This window comes from Neofelis nebulosa, chromosome 7 (genome assembly GCF_028018385.1).
Source record: "Neofelis nebulosa isolate mNeoNeb1 chromosome 7, mNeoNeb1.pri, whole genome shotgun sequence".
Taxonomy (NCBI): domain Eukaryota; kingdom Metazoa; phylum Chordata; class Mammalia; order Carnivora; family Felidae; genus Neofelis; species Neofelis nebulosa.
Genome location: NC_080788.1, coordinates 86,023,758 through 86,041,742, shown reverse-complemented (window position 1 = coordinate 86,041,742; position 17,985 = coordinate 86,023,758). Strand labels below are relative to the sequence as shown.

General features: G+C 36.7%; 1 protein-coding gene and 1 pseudogene across 7 annotated transcripts in view; both read left to right on the top strand.

The window, feature by feature from the left end:
- The window catches only part of RALGAPA1 (Ral GTPase activating protein catalytic subunit alpha 1), a 280,983-nt gene that overhangs the window by 6,799 nt on the left and 256,199 nt on the right, over positions 1–17,985 (top strand). The window lies entirely within an intron of this gene.
- On the top strand, positions 12,004–16,470 carry LOC131515850 (small ubiquitin-related modifier 2-like; annotated as a pseudogene).

Sequence of the window (17,985 nt, the reverse complement as noted above, 5' to 3'; positions counted from 1 at the left end):
TTTATTTGTGTTAGAGCCAGGACCCCTCCCTCTCCCTACACACAGACACAGACACAGGTTTTTGTTTGTTTGTTTTTTACGGTAACTTAATAAGTGGTGTTGTCCCTGCAACTTTGTTCTTCCTTTTCAGAGATTTTTTTTTTGGGGAGGGGGGTTATGGGGTGTGGGGGCCATACCAGGTCCTTAACATTTCCATATGAGTTTTAAGATTATCTTGTCAGTTTCTTTAAAAAATAAATAAAAATTCCTGCTGGGATATTGATTCACAGTGTGGTGAATCTGTAGGTCAATTTGGGGAGAAAGTGACAATAATATTGAGTTCTCTAACTTATGAACAAGGTATATTTCTCCATTTATATACAGCTTTAATTTCTCTTGACAGTGTTTTGTAGTTTTTAACATATAGGTCTTACACATGTTTTGTTACTTATCCCTAAATATTTTCCACTTTGGATATTGTTGTAAGTGATATATTTATATCCATTTCTGGTTGTTCATTGCTAGTGTAAGGAAATACAATTTTTTTCAAAGTTTATTTACTTTTGAGAGAGAGACAGAGAGACAGAGTGTGGGTGGGGGAGGGGCAGAGACTGAGGGAAACAGAATCTGAAGCAGGCTCCAGGCTCTGAGTTGTCAGCACAGAGCCTGACTTGTGGCTTGAACTCACAAACTGTCACATCATGACCTGAGCCAAAGTCAGATGCTCAACTGACTGAGCCACCCAGGCGCCCCAGAAATACATTTTTTTTTTTTAGTTTTTTTTTGTAATCTTTGCATCTGGTGTGGGGCTTGAACTCAGGACTGCAAGATTAGGAATCTCATGCTCTTCCGACTGAGCCATGTGGGCACCCCTGATTTTTTTGTGTGTTAAGCTTGTGTGCTGAAATCTTGCTAACTCATTTAGTTATTCTATATTAATTTTTTATAGATTCCTTTGGATTTTTTACATAGTCTCATCTGTGAATAAAGACAGTTTTACTTCTTCCTTTCCAAATGTGGTTGCATTTATTTTTTCTTGGTTTGCTGAACTCACTAGAACCTCTAGTACAGTGTAGAGTAGAAGTGGTGAGAGTGGGCATCCTTGTATTGTTCTTGATCTTAAGGGAGGGTAAAGCAAACAATTTTTTTTTTTTTTTTTTTACTATACAATGTGATACCTTTAATTTATCATGTTGAGAGAGTTTCATTTTTACTGAGAGTTTGGATCAGGAATGGATGTTGGATTTGTTAAATGCCTTTTCTACTTCTTTTGAGATGAACAGTTTTTTTTTTTTTATTTGTTAATATGATGAATTAAAATTACTGATTTCAAATGTTAAATCAACTCTGCAGTCCTGGGATTAAATTTCACTTGGTCATGATGTATTGTCATTTTTATATATTGTTTGATTTGATATGCTAAAATTTTGTTTGTAATTTTTGTATTTATATTCATGAGAGATATTGGCCTGTACTTCTTTTATAATGTTTGTGGTTCTGATACCGGGTAGTGCTAGCCTTACTGAGAAATATTTATGTAGAATTGTAGAATTGGTTTATTAAAAAACTTTTTTTAGTTTATTTTTTGAGAGAGAGAGAGAGAGAGACGGAGCATGAGCAGGGGAAGGGCAGAGAGAGAGACACACAGAATCTGAAGCAGGCTCCAGGCTCTGAGCTGTCAGCACAGAGCCCTACACAGGGCTCAGACTCACAGACCATGAGATCATGACCTGAGCTGAAGTCAGATTCTTAACTGACTGAGCCACCCAGGCGCCCCGTAATTGGCTTTATTTTTAACTTAAGGTTTTGGTGGAATTCATCAGCGAAGCCATCTGGATCTGCAGTTTTCTTTGAGGGAATGTTTTTAACTACTTTAATAGAAAGATAGCTATTCAGGTTATCTATTTCTTCTTGAGTGGGCATTGGTAGTTTTTTTTCAAGGAAATTTCATTTCATCTGAGTTGTCAAATTTATAGGCATAAAGTGGTTCATAATACTCCTTTATAATTCTTTTGATATCTGTAGAATCTGTGGTGATGTCACTTCTCTTTTTTTAAAAAAATTTTTAAATTTTTTTTTTTAACGTTTATTTATTTTTGAGACAGAGCATGAACAGGGGAGGGGCAGAGAGAGAGGGAGACACAGAATCTGAAGCAGGCTCCAGGCTCCGAGCCATCAGCCCAGAGCCTGACGCGGGGCTCGAACTCACGGACCGCGAGATCGTGACCTGAGTTGAAGTCGGACGCTTAACTGACTGAGCCACCCAGGCGCCCCTAAAAAAAATTTTTAATGTTTATTTCTGAGAGAGAGAGAGACAGACAGACAGACATTGCACGAACAGGGGAGGGGCAGAAGAGAGGGAGACACAGAATCCGAAGCAGGCTCCAGGCTGTGAACTGTCGGCACAGAGCCTGATGTGGGGCTCTAACTCGTGAACTGCTAGATCATGACCTGAGCTGAAGATGGATGCCCAACAGACTGAGCCACCCAGGCGCCCTTAATTTCACCTCTCTTAATCTTGATATTGATAATTTCTCTTTTTCTGATCAGTTTGACTAGAGGCTTCTCACTTTTATAAATCTAAAAGAACCAGCTTGTGGCCTTTACTGATTTTCTGTTTTTCTATTTTTATTTCATTGATCTCTGCTTTGATTTTGATTCTTTCTTTCTTTTTTTCTTTTTTTTTGGCTTAATTTTAGTTTCATTTGCTCTTATTCTAGTTCCTTAAAATGTAAATCGAGATTACTGATTTGAGACCCTTTTTTTCCACTGTAGGCATTTTATGATACAAATTTTTCCTAAGTAACATCTCACAAATTATGGCATTTTGTATTTACATTTTCAGTTAGGTCCAAAATACATTCTACCTTCCCCCTTGATTTCTTCTTTGATCCATTGGTCATTTACAATTGTGTTCTTTAGCTTCAAATATTTGTGGATTACTCAGATAGTGTTCTGTTATTGAATTCTACTTTAATTCCATTATAGTCAGGCAACGTGTTTTAGGACTTGATTTCTTTAAAATTGACTTGATAGTCCCAAATATGTTTTAACTTGATACATGTTCCATTTGCACTTGAAAACAATATGTATTCTGTTGGATTGAATGTTCTAAAATTGTTGTTCTAAAATTGTTGCTCTAAAAATGTCAATTAGGACAAGTTGCTTGATAGTGTCGTTAAAGACTTCTATATCCTTGTTGAATTGCTGTCTGCTTGTTTTTATCAATATTGAGACTGAAGTTTCTGATTGTAATTGTGGGTTTGTCTATTTCTTTATGCACTTCTATCAGATTTTGTGTCATGTATTTTGAAGTTCTGTTATTAGGTACCAAGCACTTAGGATTATTCTTTCCTCTTGATAAATTGATTTTCACCATTATGAAATGATTTTTTTTTAAGTTTATTTATTTTTGAGAGAGAGAGAGTGTGTGTGCATGGGAGGGGCAGAGAGAGAAGGAGAGAGAGAATCCCAAGCAGGCTCCATACTGTCAGTGCAAAGCCCCACACAATACTTGAACTCACAAACCATGAGATCATGACCTGAGCTGAAATCAAGAGTCAGATGCTTAACTGACTAGGCCACCTAGGCACCCCATGAAATGATCATTTTATGTCTGGTAATACGCTTTGCTTTGGAGATTGGTCTCATAATGAAAATGTTTGGAAGATGTACATTTTTTTCTTTGTCACTATGCTATTTATTATATCCCCAGAACTTACTTATCTTACAACTGGAAATTTATACCTTTTGACCACTTTCACCCATTTTCCCCACCTCTTGCCTCTGGAGACCCCCATTCTTTTCTGTTTTTGTGAGTTTTTTTGTTTTTAGTTTTCACATATAACTGAAAACATATAGTATCTGTCTTTCCCTGACTTATTTCTCTTAATGCCTTCAAGGTCTATCTGTGTTGTAGCAAAAGGCAAGATTTTCTTTTTCTGTGTCTGAATAATATTCCGTTGTGTACATATGTGTAGCGTGTATAGTGTGTATACCTATGTGTATACATGTGCAAACATTACATTTTCTTTATCCATTCGTCCTTTGGAACAACTTAAGTCATTTCCATGTCTTAGTTATTATAAATGCTGTAATGAACAAGGGGTGCAGATATCTCTTTGAGATATTGGTTTCATTTCCTTCAGATATATACCTAGAAGTGGAATTGCTAGATCATATGGTAGTTCTGTTTTTAATTAAAACAAATTTTTAATGTTTATTTGTTTTTGAAAGAGAATGTGAGCGGGGAAGGGACAGAGAGAGAGGGAGACACAGAATCCGAAGCAGGCTCTAGGCTCTGAGCTGTCAGCACAGAGCTCCATGCAGGGCTTGAGCTCATGAACCACAAGATCATGACCTGAGCTGAAGTCATACGCTTAACTGACTGAGCCACCCAGCCGCCCCTATTTTTAATTTTTTGAAGAACCACCCAACTGTTTTCCACAGTGGCTCTACCAATTTACGTTCCCACCGACAGCATACAAGGGTTCCCTTTTTTCCACGTCCTTGCCAATATCTGTTTCTTTTTGATAATAGACATTCTAACGTGTGAGGTGATATCTCATTGTTTTTCATTTGGATTTCTCTGATGATTAGTGATGTTGCGTACCTTTTCATTTACCTGTTGGCCCTCTGTATGTCTTTGGGAAAATGTCTATTCAGATATTCTGTCCATTTTTTAATTGGATTGTTTATTGTTGTGCTATTGAGTTGTATGAGTTCTTTATATATTTTGTATATTAACCTCTTATCAGTTACATGATTTGCAGATCTTTGCTCCAAATTCTGAGGGGTGCTTTTTCATTTTGTTGTTGCTTTCCCCTGTTATGCAGAAGCCTTTTAGTTTGATGTAATTTGGTTATTTTTGCTTTTATTGCCTTTACTTTTGTTGTCAAATCCAGTCATCAAGACCAATGTCAAGGAGAGGCGCCTGGGTGGCTCAGTCAGCTGTCTGACTTAGGCTCAGGTCATGATCTTGTGGTTCATGAGTTTGAGCCCTGCATCAGGCTCTGGGCTGACAGCTCAGAGCCTGGACCCTGCTTCAGATTCTGTGTCTCCTTCCCTCTCTCAGCCCATCCCCCGCTTGTACTCTGTCTCTCTCTTTCTTAAAATAAATAAACATTAAAAAATTTAAAAAGACCAACCTCAAGAAGCTTACCACTTATATGCTTTTCTAGAAGTTTTGTGGTTTCAGATCTTAGTTCACGTCTTCAATTTACTGTTAATTTTTGCATATTTTATAACATAGGGGTCCAGTTTCATTCTTTTGCATGTGGCTGTCCAGTTTCCCCAATACCATTTATTGAAGAGATTATCCTTTTTGTATTGTACATTCTTGGCTCCTTCGTTGTAAATTAATTGACCATTTATGCGGTGGTTTATTTCTGGGCTCTCAATTTTGTTCCATTGGTCTAGGTGTCTGTTTTTATGCAAATATTTACCATTTTGATTATTTTAGTTTTGTATTAGAATTTGAAATCAAGGAGTGTTGATGTCTCCAGGTTTGTTTTTGTTTCTCCTGATTGCTCTGGCTGTTTGAGGTCCTTTGCGGTTCCATACAAATTTCAGGATTGTTTTTTGTATTTTTGTAAAAAATGCCATTGGAATTTTGATAGGGATTCCATTGAATTTTAGATAGCTTTGGGTACTGTGGACATTTTAACTATTCTTCTAATCCATGAGTCTGGAATCTTTCTGTTTATTTGTGTTTTCTTTGATTTCTTTCATCAGTGTCCTGTACTTTTTAGTGTACAGATCTTTCATCTCCTTGGTTAATTTTATTCCTAGGTAATTTTCTTTTTAATGGAGTTGTAAGTAGTTTTTTGGTTTTTGTTTGTTTTTTAAGTAAGCTCTACATCCAATGTGGGGTTTGAATTCACAACCCCAAGATCAAGTCACATGCTCTACTGATTGAGCCAGCTAGGCACCCCTGGGTTTATTTTCTTTCTTTTTTTTTTTTTTAACATTTATTTATTTATTTATTTATTTATTTATTTTTTTAATTTTTTTTAACGTTTATTTATTTTTGAGACAGAGAGAGACAGAGCATGAACAAGGGAGGGTCAGAGAGAGGGAGACACAGAATCTGAAACAGGCTCCAGGCTCTGAGCTGTCAGCACAGAGCCCGATGCGGGGCTTGAACTCACGGACCGCGAGATCATGACCTGAGCCGAAGTCGGCCGCTTAACCGACTGAGCCACCCAGGCGCCCCATTTTTATTTATTTTTCATACAGGGAGAGACAGAGCATGAACGGGGGAGGGTCAGAGAGAGAGAGGGAGGCACAGAATCTGAAAGAGGCTCCAGGCTCTGAGCTGTCAGCACAGAGCCCGACGCGGGGCTCGAACTCACGGACCGCGAGATCATGACCTGAGCTGAAGTTGGCCACTTAACTGACTGAGCCACCCAGGCGCCCCTATTTTCTAAATTTCTCTTTCTCATGGTTCATTGTTAGTATATAGAAATGCAACTGGATTTTGTATATTGATTTTGTATCCCGCAACCTTGCTGAATTTATTAGTTTTAACGGTTTTTTGGTAGAGTCATTAAGGTTTCTTATGTTATCTGCAAATAGAAACAGTTTTATGTTTTTGTTTCAGATTTAGATGTCTCTTATTCTTTTTGCCTAATTGCTCTGGCTAAGACTTTCAATACTATGTCGTATAAAAGTGACAAGAGTGGGCATCTTGTCTTCTTTCTGATCTTAGAGGAAAATCTTTCAACTCTTCATCACTGAGTATGATGTCAACTGTGGACTTGTCATATACGGCCTTTATTATGTGCAGGTACATTTCTTCTATACCCAGTTGGTCGGGAGTTTTTATTATGCGTGGATGTTGAGTTTTGTCAAATGCATCTCAATAGATGATCATGTTGATTTTTATCCTTCATTTTGTTAATGTGGTGAATCACATTGATTTGTGGATGGTGGACTATCTTTGCAAGTTTGAAATAAATTCTACTTAATCATGGCTATGATCCTTTTAGTGTATTGTTGAGTTTGGTGTATTCCTATTTTGTTGAGGATTTTTGCATCTATGTTATTTAGGGATATTGTCCTATAATTTTCTTCCCTTGCAGTGTCCTTGTCTTTTTTTTTTTTAAATGTCACAGTAACACTGGCCTTGTAAAATGAGTTCGGAAGTATTCCCTCTTCTCTCTGAGAAAAGTTGGTAATTATCCTTTAAATGTTTGGTAGAGGGGGCGCCTGGGTGGCCCAGTTGGTTGAGCGTCCAAGTTTGGCTCAGGTCATGATCTCATGGCTTGTGAGTCCAAGCCTGTTTTGGATTGTGTGTCTCCCTGTCTCTCTGCCTCTCTCCCCCTTGTGCTCTGTCTCTTTCTCAAAAACAAATAAACATTAAAAAAAAAAAATGTTTGGTAGAATTCACCAGTGAGACCATCTGGTCCTGGACTTTTCTCCTGGAGAGGTGTTTGAATACTGACTCCATCTCCTTACTTGGAATTGTTCTGTCCAGATTCAGACCAATAAGTACTCATTTAGATATAGATGATGTACATTTAATGTCATTATTGATTTGGCTAAGTTTGAGCCTGTCTTGCTATTTGTTTTCTATTTGGCCTGTTGTTAGTTCTCTTTTTTCTTTCTTTCTATTATTTGAATAAATTTATGATTCTTTTAAAAAATCTCCCTCGTTGATTTTTTAGTCATAATCTCCTACTTTATAATTTTAGTGATTGCTTTATGATTTATAATAAACATCTCTATCTTATCAGAGCTACTGTTAGGTGATATACCACTTATACCACTTCTCTTTTGTATGACAACTCTGTAAGAGTGTACTTTCATTTCTCCCCTCAGTCTTTATACTTTTCTGGTTATACTGTTGCTTATACATGTTGCTTTGCTTAAGCAAAATTTTTAAATTTATAATGTACTATAATATATTATTTTGTTTAAGCAGGTTTTTTTTTTTTTAATTTATTTTTGAGAGAGAGACAGAGACAGAGCACAAGTGTGGGAGGGGCAGATGGGGAGATGCAGAGTCAGAAGCTAGCTCCAGGCTCTGTGCTGTGCTGACAGCTCAGAGCCTGATGCGGGGCTTGAACCTGTGAACTATGAGATAATGACCTGAGCTGAAGTAGGCGCTTAACTGACTCAGCTGTCCAGGCGCCCCTACGCAGTTATTTTTTAAGGATTTTTAATTATTATTACTTAAAGAATCATTGCCCATTGCTCCTCATTTCTTTGCAGAGATAGTTATTTCCCTCCTTCCAGTATCATTTCATTTCTGCCTGAAGGACTTCTTTAATGTTTATTTGTGATGATGAGGGTGTGTAGGTGATGAATTCTTTATGCTTTTGTTTGTGTGAAAAGTCTTTATTTTGCCTCTTTTTGGAAAGATACTTGGCTTTCTTTAGAATTCTATGTTGATGGCTTTTTTCCCTTTGTCCTTTAAACATTTTATTCCCCCGTCTTTTGTTTGTTTGTTTGTTTGTTTGTTTTTGAGAGAGAGACAGAGCATGAGTGGAGGAGGGGCAGAGAGAGAGGGAGACACAGAATCCAAAGCAGGCTCCAGGCTCTGAGCTGTCAGCACGGAACTCAATGAACCGTGAGATCATGACCTGAATTGAAGTCAGATGCGCAACGGACTGAGCCACCTATGCGGCTCCCAGCCCTCCCCCCGCCCCATCTTTTTGCTTGCTTTTTTTTTTTTAAGGTTTTATTTTTAAGTAATCTCTACACCCTACATGGGGCTCAAACCCACAACCCCGAGATCAAGAATCACATGCTTCATTGACTGAGCCAGCCAGGTGCCCCTTGCTTTCATTACTTTTGATAAATCTGCTATCATCCTTACTCTGCAAGTAACATCATTTTTTTTCCTAGCTGTTTTTAAGATCTTCTCTTCCTCTGTTTTTGAGCAGTTGTACCGTGGTGTAGTTTTCTTAGTATTTCTTGGCTTTTGGGGTTCATTGAGCTTCTTAGCTTGCTTGAGTTTACGTTTTCAGTAATTTTGATCATGTTTTCCTACTTCTTCTTCCCCTCCTTTTTTGGAATTTCATTTATTAGTATATGAGAGAGTATTAATATTAGATTAGTATATTGGGAAAGTATTAGTAGTATATTAGAAGGTCTCTTGGCTTGAAAAGAACGGACATTCTTTTCATGTTGGGGGATTCTTTTTTCTCTGTTTTTTATCTTGGATACTTCCAATTGTTGTATTCAAGTTCACTAGTATTCAGCTTTATGCAGTCTGCCATTAATCTTACTTAATTTTCATCTCAGATGTAGTTTTTATTTAGTTCATTTTGGGTATAGAATTATATCATTTGCATGTCTTTTTTTAACTTCTTGAACACATGGAATACAATTAAAGTAACATGACATACTTCTGTGCTCATTCTAACCTCTGTCACTTCTGGGTCAGTTGTAATCAATTGATTATTTTCCTTATCCTGGGTTTTTTTTCCTGCTTCTTTCTCCGGTACCAATCTTGGGATAGGTGATATTGTGAATTTGGCCTTCTTAGCTTTTGGGTATTTTTGTATTCCTATAAATTCTTAAGCTCTATTCTGGGATGCAATTAAATTACTTGAAAACAGTTTGAGCATTTCAAGTCTTGTTTTTATGATTTCTTGATGGATCTATCTGGGACTAATTATTACTTTTATGAAGCAACATTTTCCCAAGTATTCTGCTCAATGAATGCCCTGCAAATAGTGAGGAGTTTTTTTGTTTTTTTGTTTTTTTTTAGTTCAGCTCTTGGAAACAGGTGCTATTCTCAGTCTTATGTGAGCATCTGTTACTGTTCTCTCAAATTCTTTCACATAGTTCTTTCTCTTAGGAAGTTTCCTTAATGATCATAAGGAAGGGGACTTTACCCAGTATACTGAGTTCTCACTGTGTGTGTCTCTTTCTTCTTTGGTGCTTTGCCTGTGAATTCTAATTATCTTCGTTTCCCTAGACTGTCAGCTGATAATCTCAATTTATGGATTCCACTGGCTCTGCCTAATTCCCTTTCTTCATTACCGTGGCCTTGAAACTCTTAAGTCAGTAAGCTGGAGCAGTCCCAACATACCTGTTGGTGTGCCATCTGTCAGGAATGACTTTCTTTACCTGATGTCCATACTTCCTTGAAAAAAACAAACAACCCCACAAAAAACCCTAACATAAGTTTACAAGGCATTATACATCAGATGTTGATAAGAGGTTCTCTGAAATGAATGAGACTGAAAATTGGCTTTATACAAAGCAACTTGCTCCCCATTTTTTACTTTTTTGCATTTAGAGAAGAAATTTAGTATCAATTGATGACTGAAAAACACTTGTCTTTCTCCAGTCTGGATATATTAATGTTTTCCCAAGGAAAATTAGATTAAAATATCCTAAATCAGAAACGTAAAGAATATTCGGTAGGCATAAATGGTAATGTATAAGGACAGAAACAAGTACCATATGTTCATTAATTAAATAAGTTAAAAATGGTACAGATGAACTTTGAACTGATATGAGTGAAAATGTGTCATTGTAGGAGTCCTTGTGAATTGTAAACTGCTTATAAGAATAAATTGATTTGATGATTGAATATATTTTTAAGGGTTTGATATGCAAAGTTAGTAATTCTATATATATGACATTAGACTCTTTTTTATTCTTTAATTTGTATGTAGTCTTTAGTTTATATTCTTTGAGTCTTACTGATTTGAAAAATTAATTTGACCTAATTGAAATACTTTGTGTATTTAGGAAGAAGTGATTTACTGAGCAGATTATTTACATAAATGTTACTGATTAATTTGCTTACTAAAATAAACTGTTTCAAATACTGTGAGCTGCCTCTGCATTAACATTTACTTTTTATTAAAAATTTTATTGCATCTAAATAATTTTACATGGCTTATAGGCCTTCATAAAACGTGGAATAGAATGCTTAGTGATAAAAAAGATAACTAAATAGCCACTACTTAAAGAAAGGAAACATTATCAGATTCTAGAAATGAGCTGATTAAAGATCTCAGGCATTGAATTTGGTTCTTAGGTTTCCTGGTGGCTAAAGTGAAAAGAGAAACATGTTGGGTTAAGTTTTCAGTGTCTTAAAAAAGAAAACGTACTTTTAAAAAAAATTTTTTTTTCTTGCATCTAAATTCAGTCACAGCTTATGTGTATATGTATGTGTGTTCATATATTACCTAACGTCTTTTCCTCTAGAAGGATCCTGTGATAGAAATAGATCTTGGAGAAAATAGGAAATAGGCATTAAGTATGTTTGTTAGATCTATTCTTTCTAATTTCACATGTCTATATAATCTGAATGAGTTTTTAATGTATTTCTGTAAATGGCATCATTCTTCAAGTTACTAAAACATGAAATTGATTTTTGACAATGTGGTAGAAAAATAAGTGGATGTAAGGGTAGCCCACAGACACCTCAAAGTCTTAAGTGTCCCTACCTACATATATGTATCTTTGTCTACCACAGTGTCTTCTTTAATTCTTGTTATCCCTCTCTGTTACTTTACATTTCAGCAATATTGAATGAGAAATTGCTTTCTGTGATACCTGTACCTTTGTTAATGATATTTGTTGTATTATATCTTCCCACCAATCACTCTTAACACCTGAAGGCTTCTGCTCTTCCTTTAAGGCTCATAGCTTTGGTGAAGACATCCCCATCGGATGGGCATAGGAACTTTTCCTACACTGTGCTATTTACTTCTAGTAATTTGGTTATTTTATTACAGCGTATTCATTTGTATGACTATCTCGTATTCATTTGTATGACTATCTCTTAACCTTCCTGAGGGCAGAGGTATGTCTTTTCATCTTCATGTCTCTGGATATAGTATAATGTCTGGCATATAACAGGTGCTCAGTAAACATTATGTAGTTCAAGAATGAATATGTTAGGTATGAGAACAAAGTTGCTTTTTTGTGAACAATTTTCTTTCAGTTGATGGTGGTAGAAAAAACATTTTAAGTCAATGTCCTGATTAGAAAGAGACTTTGGTTTTTCCCCATTGATGGGGAAAAATTGAGAGCTTTCCCCCTAAGGTCGGGAACATGAAAGAGATGTTCACTCTTACCGCTGTTCAGCATAGTACTGGAAGTCCTAGCCTCAGCAATCAGACGTCAAAGAGAAATAAAAGACACACAAATTGGCAAGGGAGAAGTCAAACTTTCACTCTTCGCAGATGACATGATACTCTACATGGAAAACCTGAAAGACTCCACCTAAAAACTGCTAGAACTGGTATGTGAATTCAAGAAAGTCTCAGGATGTAAAGTAAACATTCATAAATTGGTTGCATTTCTATACACCAATAATGAAGCAGAAGGGAAATCAAGGAATCGATCCCACTTACATTTGCACCAAACACCATAAGATACCTAGGCATAAAACTAACCAAAGAGGTAAAAGATCTGTAAGCTGAAAATTATAGAAAGCTTATGAAAGAAATTGAAGAAGGCACAAAGAAATGTAAAAATGTTCCATGCTCATGGATTGGAAGAACAGATATTGTTAAAATGTCTATACTACCCATGGTGCCTGGATGGCTCCGTTGGTTAAGTGTCTGATTTCGGGTTGGGTCATGATCTCGCGGTTCGTGGGTTCGAGCCCCATGTTGGGCTTTGTGCTGACAGCTCAGAGCCTGGAGCCTGCTTCAGATTCTTTGTCTCCCTCTCTCTCTGCCCCTCCCTTGTTCATGCTCTCTCTCTCAAAAATAAACATTAAAAAAAAGTCTATACTACCCAAAGCAATCTACACATTCAATGCAATCCCTATCAAAATACACTAGCATTCTTCAAGAACTAGAACAAATAATCCTATTTGTTGGAACCAGAAAAGACCTCGAATAGCCAAAGTAATGTTGAAAAAAAAAACAAAAAACAAACCGAAGCTGGAGGCATCACAATTCCAGACTTCAACCTGTATTACAAGGCTATAATCATCAAGACAGTTTATGGTACTGGCACAAAAACAGACACACAGATCAATGGAACAGAATAGAGAACCCAGAAATGGACCCACAAATGTATGGCTAACTGATCTTCAACAAAGTAGGAATGAGTATCCATGGAAAAAAGACAGTCCCTTCACCAAATGGTGCTGGACAGTGACATGCAGAAGAATGAACCTGGACCACTTTTTTACACCATACACAGAATTAATTCAAATGGATGAAAGACCTAAATGTAAGACAGGAAACCATCAAAATCCTAGAGGAAAAAACAGGCAATAACCTCTTTGACCACAGCTGCGGCAACTTCTTACTAGACGTGTATCCAGAGGCAAGGGAAATAAAAACAAAAATGAGCTATTGGGACTTCATCAAGATACAAAGCTTCTGTATAGCCAAGGAAACAATCCATAAAACTAAAAGGCAACTGACTGAATTGGAGAAGCTATTTGCAAATAACATATCAGATAAAAGGTTAGTATCCAAAATCTAAGAAGAACGTACCAAATTCAATACCCAAAAAACAAACAATCCAGTGAATAAATGGGCAGGAGATGTGAACAGACACTTTTCCAAAGAAGACATCCAGGTGGCTAAGAGACACATGAAAAGATGCTCATCAGATCATCATAGAAATACAAATCAAAACCACAATGAGATACTACCTCACACCTGACAGAATGGCTAAAATTAACAACTCAGGAAACAACAGATGTTGGTGAGGATGTGGAGAAAGGGGAACCTTTTTGCACTATTGGTGGGAATGCAAACTGGTGGCAGCTACTCTGGAGAACAGTATGGAAGTTCCTCAAAAAATTAAAAACAGCTACCCTATGACCCAGCAATTGTCCTACTAGGTATTTATCTGAAGGACACAAAAATGATTTGAAGGGGCACATGCACCCCTATGTTTATAGCAGCATTGTCAACAATAGCCAAATTGTGGAAAGAGCCAGAATGTCCATTGACTGATGAATGGATAAAGATGTTGTATATATGTTTATATACATATATATACAAAGGAGTACTACTTGGTGATCAAAAAGAATGAAATCTTGCCATTTGCAACAAGGTAGGTGGAAGTAGAATGTATTCTGCTAAGTGAAATGTCAGGGAAAGGCAAATATATGATTTCACTCATGTGGAATTTAAGAAACAAGACAGATGAACATAGAAGGGAAGGAAAAAGACAGAAAAAAAGGTAAGCAAACCATAAGAGACTCTTAAACACAGAGAACAAACTCAGAGTTGCTGGAGGGGAAGTAGAAGGGGGATGGGCTAAATGGGGCATTGAGGAAGGCACTTGTTGGGATGAGCACTGGGTGTTATTTGTAAGTGATGAATCACTGGATTCTACTCCTGAAGACAATATTACACTGTATGCTAACTAACTTGATTTTAAATAAGTAAATTAAAAAACACACACACACAAATGACAACCTGCAAAAAAAGAAAGAAAGAAAAAAGACCTTGGGTTGTCTTTAGTACCTGTGCAGAGAAATTGGTTCAGAACCTAAAGTCTGTATAATGTAAAAAATAAAAACAAAAACAGCACTTTAACTGAAAAATGTTTATGGCATTATGGCAGAAGTTACCAGATAATCTTCCCTCATTATTGAAAGAAATCTTCATGACTCTTATATAACATCTAATTTTTAGAAAACTTCTATCTGATAGCCCAACAATAACCACCCACATTTAATAGAATACACTGATCTGTAGATATCAGAGAGAAGATGAGTGAATGTAACGCAGAACATCAAGTTTGTGGCCCTATGGGGCGCCTGGGTGGCGCAGTCGGTTAAGCGTCTGACTTCAGCCAGGTCACGATCTCGCGGTCCGTGAGTTCGAGCCCCGCATCAGGCTCTGGGCTGATGGCTCGGAGCCTGGAGCCTGTTTCCGATTCTGTGTCTCCCTCTCTCTCTGCCCCTGCCCCGTTCATGCTTTGTCTCTCTCTGTCCCAAAAATAAATAAAAAACGTTGAAAAAAAAAAATTAAAAAAAAAAAAGTTTGTGGCCCTAATCCGTCGTCGCAGCCATAGGAGACGAATACAGATTTCTTAGTGTCTTGACCTTTTGCTCTTCCTTATGAATTTGGGAATCAGTTTGTTAAATCCCTAAATAATGTTTGGTAGGACTTTTTTTTATTGTATGGACTTGAATCTGTAGGTTTAATTTAGAAGAGGTTAACATTGGTAGGGTATCAATTCTTCCTATTACAAGGAGACTCCATTTATTTAGCCTCTTTATAAAGACTTGCACGTCTTTTTTTATAATTAAGAACAGTTACATTAAAAAAAGAGGTTAAATTTTAAAAGGAGGACTTCTGTTACAGATGGATCTCATGTGACCACTTCATTAAATGGTGGTTTAGATAAAGATCAAGAAGAAAGAATGCTCATCTGCATAAAAAGTGATAAGTAGATCACTACTTTATAACAGAATTAAAAATAGTTGGAATTCTTCATAAAATGGAAAGTAGTAAGGAAACCTATTTTATATTGGGATAGGAAAGCCCACTTTCAAAACTTACACCAGAATTAAAAATTGTCACAGAAATGATTAATAAATTTACCTGTTTATAACATTTTGTATTTCTAACAGTAAAACCTTTCATTAACAGAGTTAAAAGATAAACACCAAACTATGAAAACACTTGCAGCATGTTTAAGAGAGCTAATTTCTTAATTTATGGACTGTAAAATGTTTATGAAATTTGGAAAAGATTGTGATGTGTGTTATCGAGATATGTTACAAACAGACCTTCTTGGCGTGCCTGCTCCCTCCTCCACTCCTGCCTCCTCCTCCTGCTGCTCTCCTGGTGATGCTTGTGTGCTGGTTCCCTGAGGTACCAGGTGTCTCTCTTGTGAAGCAGCAGCGAAGGAGACTCTGGTGTTTACTGTGGCTGATGAAAAGCCCAAGGAAGGAGTAAAGACTGAGGACAACTATCATATTAATTTGAAGGTGACAGGGCAGGATGGTTCTATGATGCAGTTTAAGATTAAGAGACATAAACCACTTAGTAAACTAATGAAAGCCTATTGTGAATGGCAGCGTTTGTCAGTAAGGCAGATTAGATTCTGATTTGATGGGCAGCCAGTCAATGAACCAGACAAGCCTGCACAGTTGGAAATGGAGGATGAAGATACAATTGATGTGTTCCAGCAGCAGACAGCAGGCATCTACTAAAAAGAGAACTGGCTACCTTACTCCAGAACTCTGTTCCTCCAGACCACGACATTCTCAGGAAACCGCAATTTGGTTCTACCACATCCTGACTACCACAGTATAGTTTTCTCTGTTCTTTCATTTTGTATGTGTATGTGCATGAGTATATTGTATTTTTTAAATTAAATGGCCAATGGTATGTTTTGATTGACATCAAATGAAGATGGGATGGGGAAAAATGCTGGTTCTGTGAAAATACCCCCTTTCTCCATTAGTGGTATATTCATTCAGCTCTTATCTTTATATTCCAGTAAGTTATTTTTCTCTCAATGTTTAATAAAAAAAGAACAGCATAAAAATCCTTGCATACTTTATTTGAATGGCGAATTCTCATGTTTTTCTTTTATAACTATATGAAGCTGTTACATATAGGGCAATCTGTCTTTACATAGGGATAAATTACTCTAAATGAATCCTAGTTTTCCCTTCAAGTCAAGCTTTTCTTTCTTTCTTTCTTTCTTTCTTTCTTTCTTTCTTTCTTTCTTTCTTTCTTTCTTTCTTTCTTTCTTTCTTTCTTTCTTTCTTTCTTTTGTTCATTTTTGAGAGAAAGAGAGAAGCAAAGTGTGAGGAGGAGCAGAGAGAGAGGGAGACAGAATTGAAGCAGGCTCCAGGCTCTCAGCCATCAGCACAGAGCCCAATGCAGGGCTTGAATTCACAAACCATGATCATGACCTGAGCTGAAGTCAGACACTTAGTCGACTGAGCCACCCAGGCACCTTGAGTTTTGTTTTCTAAATAAACTTCTGTTTATTTAGAAGGGGTGCGTAGGTGGCTCAGTTGGTTGAGCATCTGACTCTTGATTTTGGCTCAGGTCAAAATCTCATGGTTGGTGAGATGAGCCCTGAGTTGGGCTCTGAGCTGACAGTGCAGAGCCTGCTTGGGATTCTCTCTCTCCCTATCTCTGTGCCCCCACCTTGCTGCTACACATGCACTCTCTAAAAATAAATAAACATTAAAAAAATTGTTTTTTTAAAAAAAGACCCTCATAATATTGCTGGTGGAATGTAAATTAGATGGCATTTTGACTGTTAAGTATCAAAATTTAAAAAATGTACATATATGGGGCTCCTGGCTGGCTCAGCCAGTAGAACATGCAACTCTTGATCTTGGGGTTGTGAGTTTAAGCCCCACATTGGGTGCACAGCCTACATGAAATGAAAGGAAAGAAGAGGGAAATGGAAATGGAATGACACATGCATGTACATTGAAGCCAGCATTTTCATTTCTTAGAATTCTAAGAAGTGGTTACATGTGTAGGATCCACTGCAGTGTTTAGTGAAAAATTTCATTATTTGGAGATTAATTTTGGATTTTAGGTATAATACTACAGTTGAGTGGTAGGAGTCTCAGGAAGCGTTAGGATTCTAATAATAAATAAGTTGACTTTTTCACATGAACGCAAAGTATATTTCAGATATGTTTCTGTCACTTCACTATCTTTGAGAAGTTTTTTAAGAAGTGAACATTTTTATAGAAGCAGCTGTCATATTGGTAATGATAACTCGTATTTTTGACCACTTATATGTGGCAGGCCTTGGACAAAGCATTTCACATGTGTTACCTGACTTAATTCTTGTAACAGACTAGTGTGAGAGATAGTAATTAATCCCTAGAAACTTGAGTATTAAAAATCTAGTAAGTAGGGGGATATAGTGGAGAAAGTCAGAATATCCAGGTTCTGATCTCACCTATATTATTCACCTACTATTTTTGTAGATACTTTACATATCTTATAAAATTAAAATAATAACACTTCATGTATTATTGGAAGATTACATGAAAAAATGGATTTGAAGCACAAAATTTATGGGAAGAATTTAAAACATTATTTGAATTTTGATTGGAATGTTAAAAGT